Source organism: Hemiscyllium ocellatum, chromosome 5, assembly GCF_020745735.1.
Source record: "Hemiscyllium ocellatum isolate sHemOce1 chromosome 5, sHemOce1.pat.X.cur, whole genome shotgun sequence".
NCBI lineage: Eukaryota > Metazoa > Chordata > Chondrichthyes > Orectolobiformes > Hemiscylliidae > Hemiscyllium > Hemiscyllium ocellatum.
The window spans coordinates 49,581,954-49,603,396 of record NC_083405.1 but is presented as its reverse complement, the minus strand read 5'-3'; positions in this window follow the sequence as shown (position 1 = coordinate 49,603,396).

Sequence of the window (21,443 nt, the reverse complement as noted above, 5' to 3'; positions counted from 1 at the left end):
GTGGCCCTGTGAGGTAGCAGCATGAATATTTAGCCTGCCTCAGCACAGAGATCATTGACTTTTCTCCTACAATGTTGGGTGTTCCGCTTCAACCTGCACAGAACATTGATCTGGTCTGAAATTTGGTTTCTCAGTTGGATTGGTCTCATATTGTAGCCTTCTATGGTGCATAGTTGGAAAAAAAACAGTTTTTGCCTTCACAACTCCCTCCACAAATACCTCAAGTCCCTGTCCACAAAGTGGGGAGCAAACATTCCTTTCCTCAGTAAAAATAGCTGAGCAGCATAGAGTGAGGGGTAGGTCCTTAGATTAGATTACTTACAGTGTGGAAACAGACCCTTCGGCCCAACAAGATATCCCACACCAACCCATGCTCCTACATTTGCCCCTTCATCTAACACTACAGGCAATTTAGCATGGCCAATTCACCTAACCTGCACATTTTTGGTCCGTGGGAGGAAACGGGAGCACACCCATGCAGACACAGGGAGAATGTGCAAACTCCACAGAGAGAGTCGCCTGAGGCGGGAATTGAATCGAGTCTCTGGCACTGTGAGGCAACAGTGCTAACCACTGTGCCACCACCGTCCTGGCTTACAGCATCTGAAATGGTGTGCTGTTGGTCTTTGAATAGGGTCCTGGTGGTGTGAACATTGGACAATGCCAACAGCGGTGAGTACTTCCAGCTCCCCAGCTATGTGATTCCTTGAGAAAGGCCCAGTTGGATAATTCATGAGATGAAGAGCACAAGATTCATTGGAGAAATGTCACACCAAGCCATGGCAGATGAAAAGCCATGAATCTTAACAGAACAGTTGTAGTTGGAAAATGCTTCCCTTGGAGACATACTGATGTTGAAATTGGTTGGTTGGGGTAGGGGATGTGTAAATCAGGACTTTCCCCACTTTAGAGATGGTAATTTCAGAAGGTTCCATTTAAACCAGTACTGGGCTGGTGAAACAGTCTGGCAGAAATTATTTCAGTTTCAGGATGGGTGGAGGAGTGTCTGTCTACATTGACAGCTATTTCCAAACAACAGAGTTAGCACAACTTGGTTTCGCCCTTCAGGACACTGAGGTTTGCCAATGGAATGCTGTTTAAATTGCACAGTTTGGCAACCAGAAAGTAAGAAACACATTGTTAAAAGGCCACTACTCAACTGAGATTGCTCCGAATTTTGACCATGCCTTGGGGGTAATGCCTTGGGGTTGAAAAACTTTATTCTTAATCCAGACACCCCCACTCCCACTCCACGTTACATTCTGCATTTCTGTGAAAGGCTTACTGTTTCAAAGACCTCGGATTTCAGTGCTGCAGAATAACTTCCCCAGTCTGAGTCCTACTTTACATAAACTGGAGGAATTGAGGCAAGGAATACTTACAGGAAGTCAGATTAACTGGGCAACTACAGAAGTGAGGCAGATCATCACAGCAATACCCATCTAGGATCAGTGGGATCCATACACCCACACCCTCAGAAACCCCATGCCTAGAAAACTTGGTGATCTTTGCATGAGTCTAGTATCAAGTAATGTTAACCATAGTATTCACAGTATAAGCTGAAAATGTGTTGCTGGAAAAGCGCAGCAAGTCAGGCAGCATCCAAGGAACAGGAGATTCGACATTTCGGGCATAAGCCCTTCTTCAGGAATGAGGACTTTCCTCTTTCCTCATTCCTGAAGAAGGGCTTATGCCCGAAACATCGAATTTCCTGTTCCTTGGATGCTGCCTGACCTGCTGCACTTTTCCAACAACACATTTTCAACTCTGATCTCCAGCATCTGCAGACCTCACTTTCTCCTATTCACAGTATAACCACATAGCTGCACAACAGGACTAGTTGTGGGGTAATGCTGTTGCATATGTAAGGATATAATGTGAGTATTTCTGGAGGGAGTTTTCATGGAACACCTACAGCTAACAAAGTTCCAGTGAATATTTGGATGATCCCTACTGCAATCTAACAACTTTATTTTTTTTTATTTATTCCTAACATCTCTTTCCTTTTAAAGTAGGATTTCATTTGTTCTGCATGTGCTTATCCAAGGGAAGTCAGTGAACCAGGAGTGGCAAACAGAGTGAAAATGGATCTGGAGATAACTTTATTTAGTGGACCTTCCTTTGGATTTTCACAAAAGAACAAATTTGCTGCAAGGCAGAGCTTGGCTGTGACCAGAGGGAAAACCAATGTTCACCCTAAACCAGTACCAGCCCCCAGTGTATGGAACAGGAAACCTCCAAATTTCAGCCCACAGTTCTACACATCCTCAACAATACTGGATGAGAACACGGCTCGGAAAAAAGTAAACATGTCAAAAGATTTCAAGAAAGTAGAAACGAGGACAAAAGTTAGATTTCCAGAAGTTGTTCCGAAGAAACAGATTTCAAATTTTGTCTGCAGGTTTAAAGTTCTCGATCCATTTCAAGCTAAAATTCTGTTTGTGAAGAATGGGAAGTATGCATCTGGTGTTTTCAAAGATTCAAAACCACATGATTTCAGACAGGTATTTATTATTTAATATTGTTCCTTTTGTGCATGAGGAGACCGACAACCTCTGGTCACAGGGATACACATTGGTTGCGTTTATGCAAGTATGCTTCTAAAGCATGAGAATGTTCAGAAATCCAGCTTAATTATCCCCTCCTGTAAGTGTTGTCTTATTTGATGTCCAGATCGATTGTTGTCGTCAGTCATCCACTTACCTTCTCATTGTGAGCTCTATTCTATGACATGTTTTTCGAAGTATCCGAATCTCAGCATTTTTGTAATGTTTTGTGATATTGCCAAGTCTGAAGCATTGTGAGGAGCTCCACACTCTGTACCCTGATTGCCAACTTCCCAGAAATCAATCAGACTCAATCCAGCAATGCACCACATCATTTGGGCCAGAATTGCACAACCAATGGCAGACAGCTTGACTTAGGAAATTAACTAGCACTCAAAAACACCCAAGACAGCTTCCAGACAGCTCAATCTTCAATTGGACAGGCCAGTGCAAGATGAAGTCAAGACCACTGTTTCTAAAAGCAGCGTATAAGTGAGCATGGGGTGGCTGAGAGCCAAGGTGGCTGCTTAAAATGCCTGCCTCAGTTCTCCAGGACAATGTCCCATTTGTTTGTAATGTGACCTTTTAGACCCTGTATCATGAAAAGATACTTAAAGTATATTTGTTCAATGGTGCCCATATGCCAAGAGAATCTTTTACATTTACTACTACTACGTTTACTACTATAAGAGTGAGGGGGAAAGATATAAAAGAGACCTAAGGTGCAACCTTTTCACGCAGAGGGTGGTATGTGTATGGAATGAGCTGCCAGATGAAGTGGTGGAGGCTGGTACAATTGCAACATTTAAAAGGATAGGTATATGATTGGAAGGGTGCAGAGGGAAATGGGACTAGATTGGGTTGGGATATCTGGTCAGCATGGACGAGTTGGACCTAAGGTTCTGTTTCTGTGCTGTACATCTCTAGCACTCAACTACAACATTTTATTAACAAACACCTACAGTACCAGGAGCATACTGACTGATCAAATATTCCAGTTGATGAAGTGGTCCACATAAACAATATAAAACACACAAAATAATTGAAGTGTAATGCAAGGGGTATACTTATCACTGTTTTACTTCAGTTATAGTATAAGTCACTTAAATAATAATGCAACTTTGTCTTAAATGAAACTTACTGGCAGAGAGCCTTCTCACTCAACTGACTACTTGGATATCACAGTGATCGCAATTATACAGTAAACCTCTGGTGTTTCAGCTATATGGTGGCTTATCAAGGCTGCCGGTCATATTGTGCCAGTTAAAACAAAGTTTGCTGAGTTTCTGAAATTACTATTTTGAATAGTCGCTTACTATGGATAGTAGGCCAATGTAATCACTTCTAACATATTGTTTCTCAAATTTTGACCGAGCTTATACATCAACATTCTCTTCAGACATCAGCCCTTCACCATCACCAACCTCCTCCACGGCCTCAATACCTTTCATGGCAAAACTTACAGCATTCTCATCTTCATGTATCCCTTCTGTCCTCTCTGAAAACACCCCAGTATCAAACATGGCCAAACGTCAAGATCTGAAAAGATGTTGAGATCAAATTAAATAAAATTCTAAAAAAGCCTAATACTTCATACACAATATTATAAACAATGCTCCAATTCTTCAAAGTCCATTTAAACCTTTTCAATCTTAAGTGATTATTAATTATAAAAGCAAGCAAACTTCTGTTTATACCTGACATCAAAGTCAGCTAATCCTTTAAGAGCCTTGTCAGCTTTCAATCAAAATGTGAACTGAGAAACCACATTAAGACAATTCAAACATTTCAAAGTCAGCCAAGCATCCATAAAGATCCCTTAGAAAAGTGCCTGCAAACAGGTAATGAAGCTGCCAGAATAGGCCTTTTGATTTTACTGTCACTGACATCTGCAGCATGTTTTCTTTTTAACTTTAAAAGCTGTAGATTTCAATAACTTCACAGCATGATAATTATATCGACCTCACTCACTCTTCGTAAGCATTTAAATGTACTCTGTAAATTTGTGACTTGCACACTGCTGAAGATTTTTGCATCAGGCAAAAAATGATTAGTTTGAACTTGGTATTGCGGGAGATCCCATTGTCTGGATGCTGTTCACTATGTTGAGAGCTCAGCAGAGTCTCCACAAAAAATGTGAGCTGTGGGCTCAAACTTAACATAATTGAACTTTGATCCTCACATCTGACCTATCATTGCAAGAGATCACTAAACACTGAGAATAGTACTCCAAGAAAACCTTATCATTAAAACTACCATCTGTGCACTCATTAACTTCAAACTTTAACCTTTTGAAGCTTTCCTTACCAACCTTCTGAACCCCAACTGCATAAAATCCAATTCATCCAGAAATACATAGGCTCAATCCTATCTTGTGGAAAATCTCATTATCACATATCATTAACACTCCACCTCCTCTCCCAACATTAGTTTAGTGGAAGTAACTCCAACTACACTTTAACAAGCCTTTTTTTTCCATCTTTCCACCATATTTTAAATTTTCTGAACTCTTAAGTTTTGTTATTGCCTCCCTAGCACCAACAACCTTCTTATAAACTGTCACTTTCACACATAATTGCATCCCCAGTCTTTCTCGTGCTGGGATGTCTGCATCTGTTATTCCCCAGTGACATATTTTTCTATGTTAGAATTTGGTGAAAATAATTTACCCAAAGTGGAACTGGTGGGTTGCAAACATCAACTGGCAGCTTGCTAATCAGAACTTTAAATATGGGGAAAGTGAGGGCTGCAGATGCTGGTGATGAGTGTGGTTAGTGTGGTGCTGGAAAGGCACAGCAGGTCAGGCAGCATCCAAGGAGCAGGAAAATCTAAGTTTCAGGCAAAAGCCGTTCATCAGGAAACCAGTGGACAAGGGGGAATGCAGTGGTAATTTGGTGTATTGTTCTCTACACCGGTGAAACCAGGCGCTAACTTGAAGACATTTCCTTCTACTGCCCCCTTGACTGTGACCCCACCTCCCATCGCCAAACCATCATCACCCAGACCGTACACAACCTCATCACCTCAGGGGATCTCCCATCCATAGCTTCCAACCTCATAACCTAAGAATCCAGCACCACCCGGTTCTATCTCCTACCCAAGATCCACAAGCCTCACCACCCTGGCCAACTCACCATCCCGGCCTGCTCCTGCCCCACTGAACTCATCTCCACATATCTCAATACTGACCTAGCCCCCCCTGGTCCAGGAACTCCCACAAACATTTGGGACACCACCCACATCCTCCACCTCCTCCAAGACTTTTGTTTCCCTGACCCCTAATGCCACATTTTCACCATGGGCATCCAGTCCCTCTATACCTCCATCCGCCATAATGAGGGCCTCCAAGCCCTCCGTTTCTTCCTCTCCCGGCGCCCTCACCAGTAGCCTTCCACTGACACTCTCATTTGTTTGGCTGAACTGTCCTCACCCTCAACAATTTCTCCTTTGAATCCTCCACTTCCTCCAGATGAAAGGGGTAGCCATGGGCCCCAGCTATGCCTGTGTCTTTGTTGGCTACGTAGAACAGTCCATCTTCCATAGATACACTGGCACCATTCTCTACCTTTTCCTCCGTTACATTGATGACTGTATCGGCGCCACCTCATGCTCCCATGATGAGGTTGAACAGTTCATCAACTTCACCAACACATTTCACCCCGTCCTTAAATTCACCTGGGCCATTTCTGACACCTCCCTCCCTTCCTGGACCTCTCCATCTCCATCAACAGGGACCAACTCAATACTGACATCTTTTACAAACCCATCTACTCCCACAGCTACCTGGACTGCACCTCCTCCCATCGTGCCTCCTGTAAAAATGCTATCCCTTATTCCCAATTCCTCTGCCTCCACTGCACCTGCTCCCAGGAGGGAACAGTTCCACCACAGAACACACCAGATGGTCTCCTTCTTTAAAGACCACAACTTCTCCTCCCATATGGTTGATGATGCCCTCCAGTGCATCTCATCCATGCCCTGCACCTCTGCCATTGAACCCCACCCCTCCAACCATAACAAGGACTGACCCCTCTGGTCCTCATCTTCCACCGCACTAACCTCCGTATACATCGTATCATCCTCTGCCATTTATGTCACCTAGAAACGTACCCCACACCAGAGATATATTTCCATTCCCACCCCCATCTGCTTTCTGTGAAGACCGTTCCCTCTGTGACTCCTCGTCAGGCCACCCCCCCCGCCGCACCCATTTATCTCTCCAACCCCTAGGCTCCCAGCTTCATTCCTGATGAAGCACTTTATACACGTCAGACCGCTAAAAAAGTAAGTTGGCTGTAGTAACTCCTAGGTCAGAAGCCAAAGCAGAAGGTGACTAGACTAGGGAGAATCTGGTTTCCACTGAAAGTAAAATAGTTGCTTAATTTTCAGAATGTTTCCACCAGATGCCCCTTGAAAATTGTTCTGTTAAACCACAGAAGACAAGAACATCTATGTGTATTGTGTCGCTAACTTAACATAGACTCTGCAAATATTCAATACTTACTTATCAAGTTTGCATCAGAATACTGAAACTGAAGTTAGGGCCTTAATCTTCATATTGACGGTGGCTGATGCACATTTCAGGTAGGAATTCTATAGGAATTACTGACTGTACTTTTTTGACCATGACAGTACCATGCAGGCAGAGGGTCATAGAGTCATTGAGGTGTACAGCATGGAAAACAGACCCTTCGGTCCAACCTGTCCATGCCAACCAAACATCCCAACCCAATCTAATCCCACCTGCCAGCACCCGGCCCATATACCTCCAAACCCTTCCTATTCATATACCTTTCAAATGCCTCTGAAATGTTGCAATTGTACCAGCCTCCACCACTTCCTCTGGCAGCTCATTCCATACACATACCGCCCTCTGTGTGAAAAAGTTACCCTTTAGGTCTCTTTTATATCTTTACCCTCTCACCCTAAACCTATGCCCTCTAGTTCTGGACTCCCCAACCCCAGGGAAAAGTCTTTGTCTATTTATCCTATCCATGTCCCTCATAATTTTGTAAACCTCGATAAGATTTATAGAAGGTTTATAAGATTTATATAAGGTTTATAGCCTCTGACGCCCCAGGGAAAACAGCCCCAGCCCGTTCAGCCTATCCCTATAGCTCAAATCCTCCAACCCTGGCAACAACTTTGTAAATCTTTTCTGAACCTTTTCAAGTTTCACAACATCTTTCCAATAGGAAGGAGACCAGAATTTCACGCAATATTCCAACAGTGGCCTAACCAATGTCCTGTACAGCCGCAACATGACCTCCCAACTCCTGTACTCAATACTCTGACCAATAAAGGAAAGCATACCAGGAGTACGAAATTGTGAGCTAAAGGTCATCGCTCTATAACCTTAATTTTCCATTAAGGAAAGGTATGAAATTAAGGTGAATTTCTACTCCCAGAAGTTTAAAGTACATCACAGTTGGTCCTCAAATTCTGTGCAAGTTATTTTCCATCCTCAACTAATCTCAATATCTGATCTTTCTCCATTATCCTATATCCTCTTCTGCTTCAAGTATTTATCCACTTTCACTAAATGGTTCAAAAACAACTGGAAGTGACAACTCATTCCAACCATATCAAAGAGATCAGGATCTCCCCGCTGGTGGAATACAGATGTAAGCTCATATTTGTAAACATAAGCTGCAGTTCCAGATCCTGCCATTGTGCTGCATCATTTGGCATTAATTTTTACATTGATCTTATATTTCACATTGTAGAAGCATACAAAGGCTGCCATGGTTATAAAGTATGTTTATTTCTACAAACTGCATGCAATGGTTATAATACCTGTCTTTCCCTTCTGTCATTAGTATGAGACCAATATTCCAGACTTCGTGACCAAATTTGACAGAGACATTCTCAACCTGAAGTTTGAATCAAAGAATGTAAACTTAGGTATAATAATTATTCTGAATTAGTAAATTAACCCACTGAAAGAAATGATTTGCAGAACAAATATTTTAGATTGTTCCTCATGTTAAGTTGAAAAAAAATTGTCTATGATGTTTATGAATATGTTTCATGGTTTAAAAGTAGATTAGCAGGTAAACAAACAACTGTATCAATAAGGAGGTTGGATAATGACCTCTATTTTTGAAAGATTTAATGGAGTCCAATATTCATGATTAGTTTTGAAAATCATGACTAAAGTTTGGTATTGATAATATTCAGTTACAATCACAAAGAGGAATACTTACTTTGCTCTTCGACAGAAGTCAGATACACAGTAAACAATCAATGACTATAGTTAAATATACAGTGATGGTGCACTATGTCAAGTTACACATATAGATTTGATTGTATAAATGTAGATATTTTTAACACAATAATGAACAGGATACTGACACTTACCCAAACTTACATAAATGGGTTAACCAACCTTATAGCATTTCTTCAATACCCAAGTTGCTTCACCAGTCTTAAACTAATATTTCCACCAATCACATCTTGACTTGCCTTAATTGGTGCCAGCAGCTACGCATTCTAATTCAGATTAATTTTAACAAAGCACTGTTTACATTTTCATATTTGTTTTCTTAAAATCAATTGTTTCCTACTGTGAGCTATCTATTCCTTGATCAGAATTGTTTGAAACTATCTTTCAAGTATTGGGCTCCCTTCCTTTCTCCAGTTCTTTGTAAGCTGTGCTTCATAAAAGCTTCTATTATTTCATTACATTGCACCAGTTAATGCTGGAAAGTATCCTTAATGCTAAAAACTGCTCCTTGTGTGTTTTTCCCTGGTGGTTATGGCTGGTACCTTACGGTATTTGCCACCTCTACCAGTATGTGATAGTAGATGAAGGTTGTCAAAATAATTAATTGTCACAAATCCTCTTTTGTTGTTGCTTTTCCTTCGCCCTACCTAATGATTCATTGTGGAGGATTCACCACTGTAGGATATCTATAAATGTGACACTGTTCTCAGATGATAAGAAGGTTTATTGCGTGATAACAATAAGTAAAGTTACATTTAGTCAGGTATTATTACTAGGACTTTGGGAGCTGGTGTCTACTCCCTTTATTAAAAAAAAATTGGAATAGGATTTCTTGTCTCTCCCCACCGACTGTATGCTGTATCAGTAGAATGGTTGGAGCCAGTGTAACATGAACATTTACTCCTTCAAAGCCATTATCTAATACAACACACCTGACACTTCCCCTACTATCTTTTATGATGTTTTGCAGGCCTAAGCTGACTGGCTGCCAGCAAACATGAAAAACTTGCAAATATTCTCTATGACTCTATCAGGTGGGACTAGATTGGGTTGGGATATCTGGTCGGCATGGACGGGTTGGACCAAAGGGTCTGTTTCCATGCTGTACATCTCTATGACTCTATGACTCTATTAAAGACTGAAAAGCTTGAATGTATATATTTCTTTCAAAAACACCCAGATATCTCAAAGCAGCCCATGACATACTTCTGAAGTGTAGTCTTTTTTGTAACAGGAAATGAGACAAGCAATTTGTGCAAATCAGGTTCACAAAAACTGTAACAGTAATGACCAGATAATCTACAGGTGTCATGTAGCTTGATGGATAAATATTGACGAGGACACTGGGGATAGATCCTTCATTCCCAGTTGAAATAGTGCTGTGGAGTGTTTTATATCAATCTGCAAGGGCAAACCAAGCCTCGGTTTAACATCTCATCAGAAAGCATTAACAATGCACATGAGCAATATTAGAGAAGATCTATTGGTTTGACGACAGATGAATCACATTAATTAAATAATGCTTCATTTCTTTTCTTAGTTCATGATCTTCTTCAAGAATCCAAACAGATTAAGGATGCAAGATCTCAAAGCTTTATTACTCACAAACCTCAGGAACGTAAATGGGACTCTGAACTCATCCTGGGGAAACAATCCTGGCCACAAAAGTCAGCTTCCTATACGGTTAGCATTTAATCATTTCAGGCAATCACATATCACATTCCTAATATCTGGGGCTTAATGTTAATTATAAACACCCAACCATGATGGTGGGTAAATTGGCAAGTGGAGGCTCTACATCACATTAGTGCCTGATGCTCAAGGAGAGTTTGTTTCTTTCTTTTACAATATTAAACGTATGCGAATTGTTGATTGGCTGTAACTCCTATTTACTTCTTGAGCTAGCTTCACCATGGGCAGGTGAAGGAGGCAGCTTGTAAATTCACTACAGCCATTCAGCCAACTCAATCCTTTCACATGTACATTGTAGCCTGAGCTATGGACGGTGGCGGTAAAGGCTGCAATTTCTTTCCATCACATATCTCTCACTCTCACCACCTGACATTGGTCTAAACTAGAGGCGTTTGTAATTTGGTATTCAGCTTGCTTAACTGTCCTCCTCCACTATCAAGCTCTTGAGAGGGCATTGAACCCAGAGCTTCTGTTTCAGAGGTGGAACTCCACCCACTATCTCAATGACCTACTCTTTGAGGAAATTTATGATGAGCTGGACCACTCAGGATGGTGGGAGGACCACTGAGGCTGGAGGGTCAACAAAATGTCCCACAGTTCTGAGAGACTGGCAGACCCACCATCAGAGGTAGGAAGGAAAAAGGAGTTGACTCATGATCGAGACATCTTCTAAAGATGTTTACATCTGGAATGCAAACTGACCACAGCTGTAAGACTATTGTCACGGGAGATACCACTCACCAGAGTGACTGAGAGTCACAGGTATGGTCATATTGGGATCACAACTATTGGAGGGTGTCTGAGATGGTGAAAGGAGTTTTTCTTTCCCTCTGGGCGGTTGTTTATAACACTGATCCATGTTTCAACCTCAGTCAGCTGACAATTTCCCGTTGGTACAATCAGAATTGGCTTAATAGATCACTAATGATGTTCAATTATCTACCCACCACTGATGAGTAGGTGGCCACTCCCATCTCAAACTATCACATTCAAAACTTCCCAGAGGAAATTATTCCTAAATCAATAGCAATTTATAACCTCAGCCCATGGCGTTTGTGTGCAAAACTTTAAAAGTAACATGAAAACAATTACTCAGTGTTTCTGTTCAGTAAAAAATATGTATCTTTTAATTCATTTCCAGAGACATAGAAGGGGTCGGGGTGCATACACTGCCCTCATGGACCGAGTGGAAGAAAAACTTACAAAGCTTTGGCAAAAGGTTGGTGAATGGAGAGAATAAGCAGCAAATATCATAATTGCATTCTTTTACAATAATGAACTTATATATAGTAATGAGTCAAAACAAACAAAATGTTCAGATTCACCCTCATAAGATACAGTAATATTATTACACATTTTGCCTAAAATATTTAGAAATGTAGATTAACATTATTTAAGAAGGAAGCATACATCAGGTGTAGACAGGATAGATTGAGTGAATCCTTAGAAGAGAATAAAGGAAGTAGGAGTATAGTTAAGAGGGAAATCAGGAGAGCAAAAACTGGTTTTCAGAATTCAGCATTTTTTTGATTTCGGGATTTCGGATAAAGGATTGTGTACCTGTGCAAAATAATTGCGGAAGATGGAGATCTGTTGGTGGTGAGTCGGTGGTGCACCACAGTGCACCATGGTGGCCTGGTTCAGGAGGCAAGTTTAGGAACGTGAGGTGAGGAAACTCATTAGAGTTCATGGAGAGAAACCCTCAACAGAACAATTGCCAAAATTTCCAGTAAAATTCAGCCTTCAGTATAAGACAGCACTGAGGTAGTGATGTCAGGTCATTTGATATCAGTTGTGGGAGGAATTCCTCCAACTCAGTCATATACAGATTTCTCTTGACACTAAATATACATTATATTTATTTCAATAAACAGTTTTGGTTACTAAGACATTGTTCTAGGCCACCTCCAAGCTCACCTACAACAGGAAATACAATGCTCCATTTGTATACAGAAGATTTCACAAATTTTGGCGATGCTGGTTTAGGGGTAAATATTGACCAAGACATCAGGGTATTTTCAGTGGTTCAATTGGTAGCACACTCACCTGTGTAAGAATGTTGTGGGCTCAAGTCCTATTCAAAAATCAAGAAGCATCTAGGTTGACGCTGCAGTGACATTTTGAGGGAATACTTCCTTGTTTGAAGCAAGAAGTCTTGGACCAGATGTTTAATGGAGGCCCAATTGCCACAAAGAGTGCAAAGAATCACGTAACCTTCTGAAGAAGAGCAGGTGAGTTATCGTTGATGTTCGGGCCAATATTTATCTTTCATTCCTAAAACACATCATCTTGCTGTTGTCACAGAATCTGTGGGACCTCATTGTGTGAAATATGGCTGTTGTGACTGCACTCCAAAGGTACTTTCTTGGCTTTTGAGTGCTTTGCAGTATCCTGAGATTGTAGAAAATTCCCAAATTAAGCCAGTCCATTTTGCTTTAAACAGTGCCATGGGATCTTTAACACCCACCCATAAAGGCAGACACAGATTGGGATTCTCCTATGATTTGAATAAGTGAGGGATGAGTGGTTTAGGTTGTGACTAACAGGCCACTCCTGCTGATGAGATAACTCAATGTGTGTTTCTTACCCTAAGTCAAGTGCCTAAATGAGATACACCAGGTCACCTGAAGCTGCTGACCACAGAGAGGGTGGCAGCCCCTGCATATTAAGAGTTGCCAGTCAAGACCTACTCTGGAGGAGGATACTTTTATCATCGACAGCCATGAATGAGGTGCTGGAAGTTGGTTAATGTCGTGCCATTATTTAAGAAAGGTACTGAGGAAAAGTCCAGGAACTGTAGATTGGTGAGCCCGATGTCAGTGGTGGGTAAATTATTGGAAGGCATTCTGAGAGATATGATTTACATACATTTGGAAAGGCAAGGACTGATTTGAGATAGGTAAAAACAATGACTACAGATGCTGGAAACCAGATTCTGGATTAGTGGTACTGGAAGAGCACAGCAGTTCAGGCAACATCCGAAGAGCAGTAAAATCGACGTTTCGGGCAAAAGCTCTTCATCGGGAATACAGGCAGAGGGCGTGAAGGGTGGAGAGATAAGTGAGAGGAGGGTATGGGTGGGGAGAATGTAGCATAGAGTACAATAGGTGAGTGGGGGAGGGGATGAAGGTGATAGGTCGGGGGGGAGAGGGTGGAGTGGATAGACGGAAAAGAAGATAGGCAGGTAGGACAAGTCATGGGGACAGTGCTGAGCTGGAAGCCTGGAACTGGGGTGAGGTGGGGGAAGGAGAAATGAGGAAACTGGTGAAGTCTACATTGATGCCCTGGGGCTGAAGTATTGCAAGGTGGAAGATGAGGCGTTCTTCCTCCAAGCGTCTGGTGGTGAGGGAATGGCGGTGAAGGAGGCTCAGGACCTCCATGTCCTCGGCAGAGTGGGAGGGAGAGTTGAAATGTTGGGCCACAGGGCGGTGTGGTTGATTCAACCCCAGGGCATCAATGTGGACCTCACCAGTTTCCTCACTTCCCCTTCCCCCACCTCACCCCAGCCCCAAACCTCCAGCTCAGCACTGTCCCCACAACTCGCCCCACCTGCCTATCCTTCCCTCCACCCATCCACTCCACCCACCCCCGACCCACCACCTCCATCCCCTCCCCCACTCACCTACCGCACTCCATGCCACCCTCTCCCCACTCTCACCCTCCTCCCACCCATCTCTCCACCCTTCAGGCTCTCCACCTGTACTCCTGACGAAGGGCCCCCACCAGAAACGTCAACCCCACTGCTCCTCGGATGCTGCCTGAACCACTGTGCTCTTTCAGCACCATCAATCCAGAATCTTTTCTCACCCAACCAACTTGATCAGTCGTGCTTGCAGAGCCACTCTTGGTGTTGGACATTGAAATCCCCCACAAAGAATACGTTTTGTGATCTTGCCACCCTCAATGTTGCCTCCAAGTGCTATTCAGTGTGGAGGAGTACCGATTCATCAGCTGAGGGAGGATGGTACTTGGTAATCAGCAAGACGTTTCCTTGCCAATGTAACCTGAAGCCATGTGACTTCATGGGGTTTAGACACAATGTTGAGGACTCCCAGAGCAACTCCCCCCTGACTGTATATCACTATGCTGCCACCTCTGCTTGGTCAGTTTTGCTGGTGGGTCAGGGGAAATCCAGGTATGTTAATGGTGGTGTCTAGAGTTTTGTCTGGAAGGTACAATTCCATAAGTGTGTCTTTGTCAGGCTTGATTAGTTAGTGAGCCAGCTCTCCCAGACGTTAGTAAGGAGAACTTTGCTAGGTCAACAGGGTTGCTTTTGCTTTGGTAATTTCCAGACTCTGGATCTATACCCAATAGTCCATTCAGTTTCTTTGCGGAGATTTTACTACTCCTCGGATGCTACCTGAACTGCTGTGCTTTTCCAGCACCACTCTAATCTAGACTCTGGTTTCCAGCATATGCAGTCATTGTTTTTACCCTCTGTTTCTCCTTCACTTGGGGAGGGAACTGCAGTGAGAGGGGCTTTCATAGGCCACTACTTTGTCTGCCAGTCATAGTTCTGATTGCACCCAAGTGGGTCAATTTGTAGCCCTCCCACCCAAATTCAGAATATCCAACTGGACAGTAAGGGGTCACCACTAAGTTGTGCTTCTCCATACGCCCATCTCTCTTGCCAACTCCAGGGAGGGGAAAGTTCCACCCAAGTCTTAGTTTGAGGTCGGCCACTCAGCACAGAAATGAAGAGGCATTTCTTCACTCAGAGATTAGTGAGCCTGCAGAATTCTCTGCCATAGAAAAGCAGGACTGGCCAAAGCATTGAATATTTCCTAGAAGGAGTTAGATATAATTCTTAGAGCTAAACATATCCAGAGGTATAAGGAGAAAACAGAGTTGGATGATCAGCCATTATAATGTTGAATAGGGTAGAAGGCTCAAAGGACTGAATGGCCTGCTCCTATGCCTGTTTTATGTTTTCTATGTTTAACTCCCACTCAAAAAGACAATAGCATTGATTTGCAGTACTTCCTCATGTTTAGCTAACTGGCGAATCAACCCTTCATATGTTAAAGTTGATCTTCCTTCATGTTTTCTCTCCAGCTGCAAATTCCATTCTGTTCTATTACCATGATGTACTGATGTGAGTTATGATTTGTCTGGATCGCATGCAAATTAATACTTTTCACTGAATCTCAGTACATGTGACAATAATAAATCAAATCAAATCAAAGAATTTGTGTTTGTGTCTCTGGAGCAAGATTTAATGCAACTCCTTCTGAATCAGAGCATGTGAGTGTTTTGGCACTTTCGGAGCCTACCTAACTTGCCAAATAGAATTAGTATAGAGCAGAATAGAACGAGGTTTATTGTCACCCATACTTAAGTACAGGAGTACAGTGAAATGTGTATAATGTCGCCACACAAGGCGCTATTTTAAATACAAAGTACCTATATACAAATCTTAAGTACTAAAATAGATTAGGTAAAAAAATAGAGAAACAAAGAGAAAAGCTAAAATTTCTACATTACAGCTCTTCATTGCATAATTCTGGAAGATAAAGAAATAAAGATATAAATGTCACAGCCCTTTCAGGCCCTACAGTCTCTCCACATTGTGGGTTTTTTACATGTGGTCTTGCTGTCCCTGCACTGCTGGGCTCAAGATCTCTGACAGGACTGCACTGGGCTCAAGTCCACCAGCCAACCCCTCTGGGTTCTCAGCTCATCAGCCCGCTCTGCTCTGACCCGCCAACCATCCCACTCCAGACCCTCAGCCACCACAGTGCTGCCACTCTCTTCATCAGCCAAGGTAGGTTAATTAAACACTAAAATACGTAAAGAAAAGGAAAAAAAGAAGAGGAAATAAAGAGAAGCAGACAGAAAGGATGAGCCCCTGGCTGAGCCCAGACACTGCCTACTCCAGCATCGCCATCATATATATATATATATAAACAAATATCCACACATCTAATACCTAAGGTGGAGCCTAGAGACAAAGGCATCTTAGAAAACTGCACATCATTACTGAGGACATTTGTGACAAATTATTCGTATTATTAATAATCTATGGAAAGACTAACACAGAGCTGGAATTGTGGCTTTGATGTACTTGGAATTAAATAAATTCAATATCTCTGTCTCAGGAGGGTGTAGTAGAATACATACCTCCACTAGACCTTTGTGAAATGCATTTTTTTTCCAAGTTGTAATAGTTATAGACCAGGCCAGGAACACTCAAAATATTTTAAGAAGGGAGCCTAGACCCTAGCATTTTATTATTTTAGAGGCAGATGTTAAGTAGGTGGTTCCAGGTCTGATGTAACAGGCCAAACCACACGGCCTTAACCAAAACAGAATTTATCATTGGAAATGAAACACAAACAACAGAAAAGAGCAATTTAGAATAACTTAATTATTGGAGAACTTAAATGACCCGATACAGGATCTTAACTAACTAACTAACTGTTCCAAACCAGTAACATCCATAAACATACCCTTTGACAAAAAGGTGAATTCAAACAAAGATTCTTACAGGAGGGAACAATATCTAAAGAGATTTCAGAGAAAGTCAGTTAGGAAGCATTTACTGAGGCTTGCAACCTTTCTGGTACTCACATCTGCGACTGTTACAGCTAAAAAAAATGAGAAAGCTTGAACTGGAAGAACTGGCCATTCCCTTTCATATTGTTAAGCTGTTTAATGGAAATAGTGACTCAGTCTGGCACACTAGCCACTTTAGCACCTCTGCCTTTCCAACCTCTCTTCAAAAAAAAACTCAGGACAAAATAACCTTTTTTAAAGTTTCAGCACTGTCACAGTAATGAATGAAATTATTGCATCAGGTTAGACCACCCTAATCCCTAAACCTGAAATTAAGAGTCTAACTATGATCATGAAACTGGTGCCAAGTGTTGAAAAAGCTAACCGGTTCACTAATGTCCTCTAGAGAAGGAAATCTACCATCCTCACCTGGTCAGACCTATATGTGACTCCAGAAATACAGTACGTGATTCTTAACCCTTTGACAATTGGAGATGGACTATAAATATTGGCACAGTCATTGATGCCAACTTCCTGTTAACAAATTAAGTTGTAGCAGAGAATCCCAGTTTCCTTTCCTCACTCTCACACTTCATAAAAATAAGCCTGATTGATTTGGACCTACTTCCACAACTGTAGTCCAGCAATTGCTGGGAATCCTGAGGCTGCATTGAAAGAAAAGACCCAGCCACTCAACTCCCTGTCCCTTAATTTTCCTGATCTATGTACCTGATACCCATTTCTCAGGAATAAAGTCCAAAAAATTCATCCTTTCATTTCGAGCCACTTAGGATTTTGTTGTTCTGCACTTCTAATCAAGACATTGTTTAAGTTATATTTCTCTCAATTTTTTTCAGGAACAAGAGTTGCAGCACAAACAACCAATGAACACCAATGATTCAGCAAGAAAGGAAATAACTCAGTAATACCACTGCATTTTCAGTTTTAATGCTGGAAATCACCAAAATGTTGCAATACACTAAATATATTTCAGGACAATATTATAAAATGTCACATGAATTTCTTAGAGTAGTGTCTTCGACCCAACCATCTTCAGCGAATTCATCAACCAATTGTCCATTCATCAAAAAGTGGGCAATTCTTCTGATGATTGCATAGCGTTCTGCACCATTTGTGACTTCTCAAGTCGTGAAACAGTCTTTATTCAGCAAGACCTGGAAAATATCTAAATTAGGGCTGACAAGTGGCAAGTAAAATTACAGCCGTGGAAATGCCATGCTGTCAAATTGTTTTTTACACGTTTCTATCAAAGTCAATACTTTCTCTATCATTTTATCTTAGTCTACAAGAAGCTGTTTTATATTCTGAGGGAGCCATCGAGAGCCAGGATGGGCAGAAGATTGCCAGATGGACTGAACTTAACATCCAGCCAACAAGCCCTTTCAGATAACCAGGATCATTTCCATGGTGACAGAGACACGAATGGGCCAGCTCATTCTGTCTTCTTGAATGAGCATGTAGGCAAATAAAAAAAAATCAGCATCTTCACCAACTGGTTCTTTCTGTTCTCTCTACAGGCCCAGTGCAAAAGGCTGCAGCCTGAGACACACAGCTTCAATCTCTGAGGAAGAAGCCTGTGAACTCTCAGAGGATCTGCCAGCTTGATTTTGATTTGATTTGATTCATTATTGTTACATGTACCTCGGTGCAGTGAAAGCTTTGTTTTACAATGCCATACGGGCAGATCATACCATATAAACTGTGTAAGGGTAATAGAGCAGAGCAAGGAATACCAGGTTACAGCTGCAGAGAAGATGTGCAAAGAGCAAGGTCAGCGTTTGATTGGAAATTTGAGATATCCATTCAGAGTTCTAATAACAGTGGGGAAGAAGCTGTTCTTGAACTTGTTGGTATGTCTGATTAAGCTTTTGTATCTTCTTCCCGATGAAAGAGATTGGAAAAGGTGGTAACTGAGGTGGGAAGATCTTTGATGATGTTGGCTGATTTCCCAGGGCAGCGGGAAGTATAGATGGACTCAATGGAAGGAACATTGGTTTATCTGATGGAAAAGGCTGCGTTCATAACTCTGTAGTTTTTTTATGGTCTGGCCAGAGCAGTTGCCATACCAACCTATAAGAAATCCACCTCAGTGGGTATTCTGTCTAAATTGGTGTCTGGAGCTTACACTGGTGAGCACATCACTAACATGTCCGCAGCTGGTTGAAGGAGAAACCCTCGAGGTCTCTGACACTGAGGACTGCAGCGGTCAAGATGCCTGCAGAAAATGTAGCTATGTCCTCAGGAACCAATCACATGGTCAGAATACAAAAAGAGGGAGGAGAACGTCAGGGAGGTATGCAAAAGGCCCACAATAGACTAGCGTGAAAACTGGAGGAGTCGCTCTGTATCCTTACAATTGTGATGGCTTCACTGTGCGAGTTATGGAAGGGATGGAGCCACTGTACATGCACAAGTAGAGCAGAATGCTCAGGGGTTGCCGGTTATTAACTTGGATCTGCACTCTAATAATGAGCGATGTGCTCAGCACTAAGGCAAGACAAAAGAGGGAAAAGGCATGTTGACCTCATTCCAGGTGCCCTTCCTTTTTAAAGATACACTGTTATATCAGCAGGCTCCTAGCAGGGCAAAGACAACAGACAGGAACATTGGCAGCTTCAGCTAAGAAGAAGCTTCAGCTGTGCCCTACTGTTCCACCTCCCCTCTGCCAGTCACCCCACTGCCTCCAGAAACTGAGGCCAAGGATGTTAAGCCTGCACCTATGCAGGAAACTTCCACCATTCCTGTGGGCTCCCTAGGCCCAGATCTGCCAGAAGACACCCATCAATATCTTCCTAGTCAGCAGGGAGTACAGGTCAGCCCAGCCTTGGAGCTCAGACCAACACCAGGACATGGTGGAGGAAGAACAAAGAGAATGTACCACACAAACATAAAGGATTGTTCAATCCTTATATCTAATGTTCATATTCATGAATATATGTCCATCTGCACTGTTCTAGCATTTGTTATAGTCTTATTGTCCCAACAGGACATGAGTAGAACAAAAGACAAGTAGCTGTGATGTGTTTCAATCACTCACTTCAAAACTGCAACAAATAATCAGCAAAGTGGGTTACTAGAAATTGCCTCAGGGAACCACACACTATTAAGATGGGAATTACAGTCAAGGCACTTCCGGAGAGTCTCAGGATGTTGAGGGTAACAGGTAATATCTGGGGCAAGAACCATGGCCTGGAATATCCATTTGGTAGATCCCATACATGTATTTTAAAGGAGCAACAACAGAAGCTGTTACCTCTCTACAAGGCCTAGGAGGGAAAGGTCATTCCCATGGTTGAGAGATAGAATATTCAAGGTTGTGACTTGGGTAATAGACAAATCACGCATCATTTTATTATAAATGTGGAACCACACGCAAGGAACAGATCCATACTTTACAGCCCATGGTACTGGAAACATTGCCAATAAATATACTGAAACAATGCAAGGCTACTGTGAAAGCTCATAGTATTCTGCAGCACTACAGAGATTCTAAGGCACTTAAGGAGCAGTCTCAGAATATGGATGAGTCAATAAACTCTCTGATGGGACTGATACATCTTTGGATCATTGTAGCGCAATTATGCAGGAGCCTGAGATATCAAACATTCATGTTTCACAGCTGCTTTGGAGTCCGTGTTTGCACATGAAATTTAGCTTTTACAGAGATGGAGAACCGGAACTACATTTGAAAGGAAAATACAACACATTATTACAACGATAAATATAAAAGTACTAATTTTTTTAAGAATGTAGCATTCATCAAGCAGAGGACAGGCAGCCAACTGCTCAAATGAAATAATGATAAGAACAATAATCATCTCAGTCACCCTGAAAATAGGTTACCATAAGATTCTCCCAGATCTCTCTGGCTCAGTGGACCATTGTAATGTCCTTCTCTTTTTGCTGGTTATCCTGGCCCATCTGAGAATCCTCAGCCTCACCCTCCTCCCCAGACATTTGTTCTTGTTCCTGCATCTCTTCCTTCATCATACACTTGCCTGTGTCTGAGACTGTGAAGGGTTCAGCACAGCATTAGAATGTGAGACACTCCAGACGTCACATCTTCAGGAGGTCTATGGTCTGTTCTGGCTTTAAGAAAGAGTGGATAGTGTTGAATCTTTCCTCTGCAGCAGTCTGAGGGTTTCTTAACTATGTCTTCAGCCAATTGTGGAGGGAATGTCCCTGTCACCCGAGCCTCCGTAATGGCTGAGAACCCTCATGTCCCAGCTGCCTGACAAGCAGGAACAAGTTGAAGTGGCGGGCTTTCATAAAGACAGTATCATTAATCGCCCAGATACAGTTCTTGAGAGAACAGCTCCTTGCCACCAAAATTGCAGGAGACTAGACCCATGTTCCACTGTTGCATTATCTTCTGACCTGACAGTGCCCCTTCGCATCCTGACCTCATGTAAGCAGGTTTAAGAATGTGTCAATGTGGTCTTGGCATGAAACAACAGCCGTAA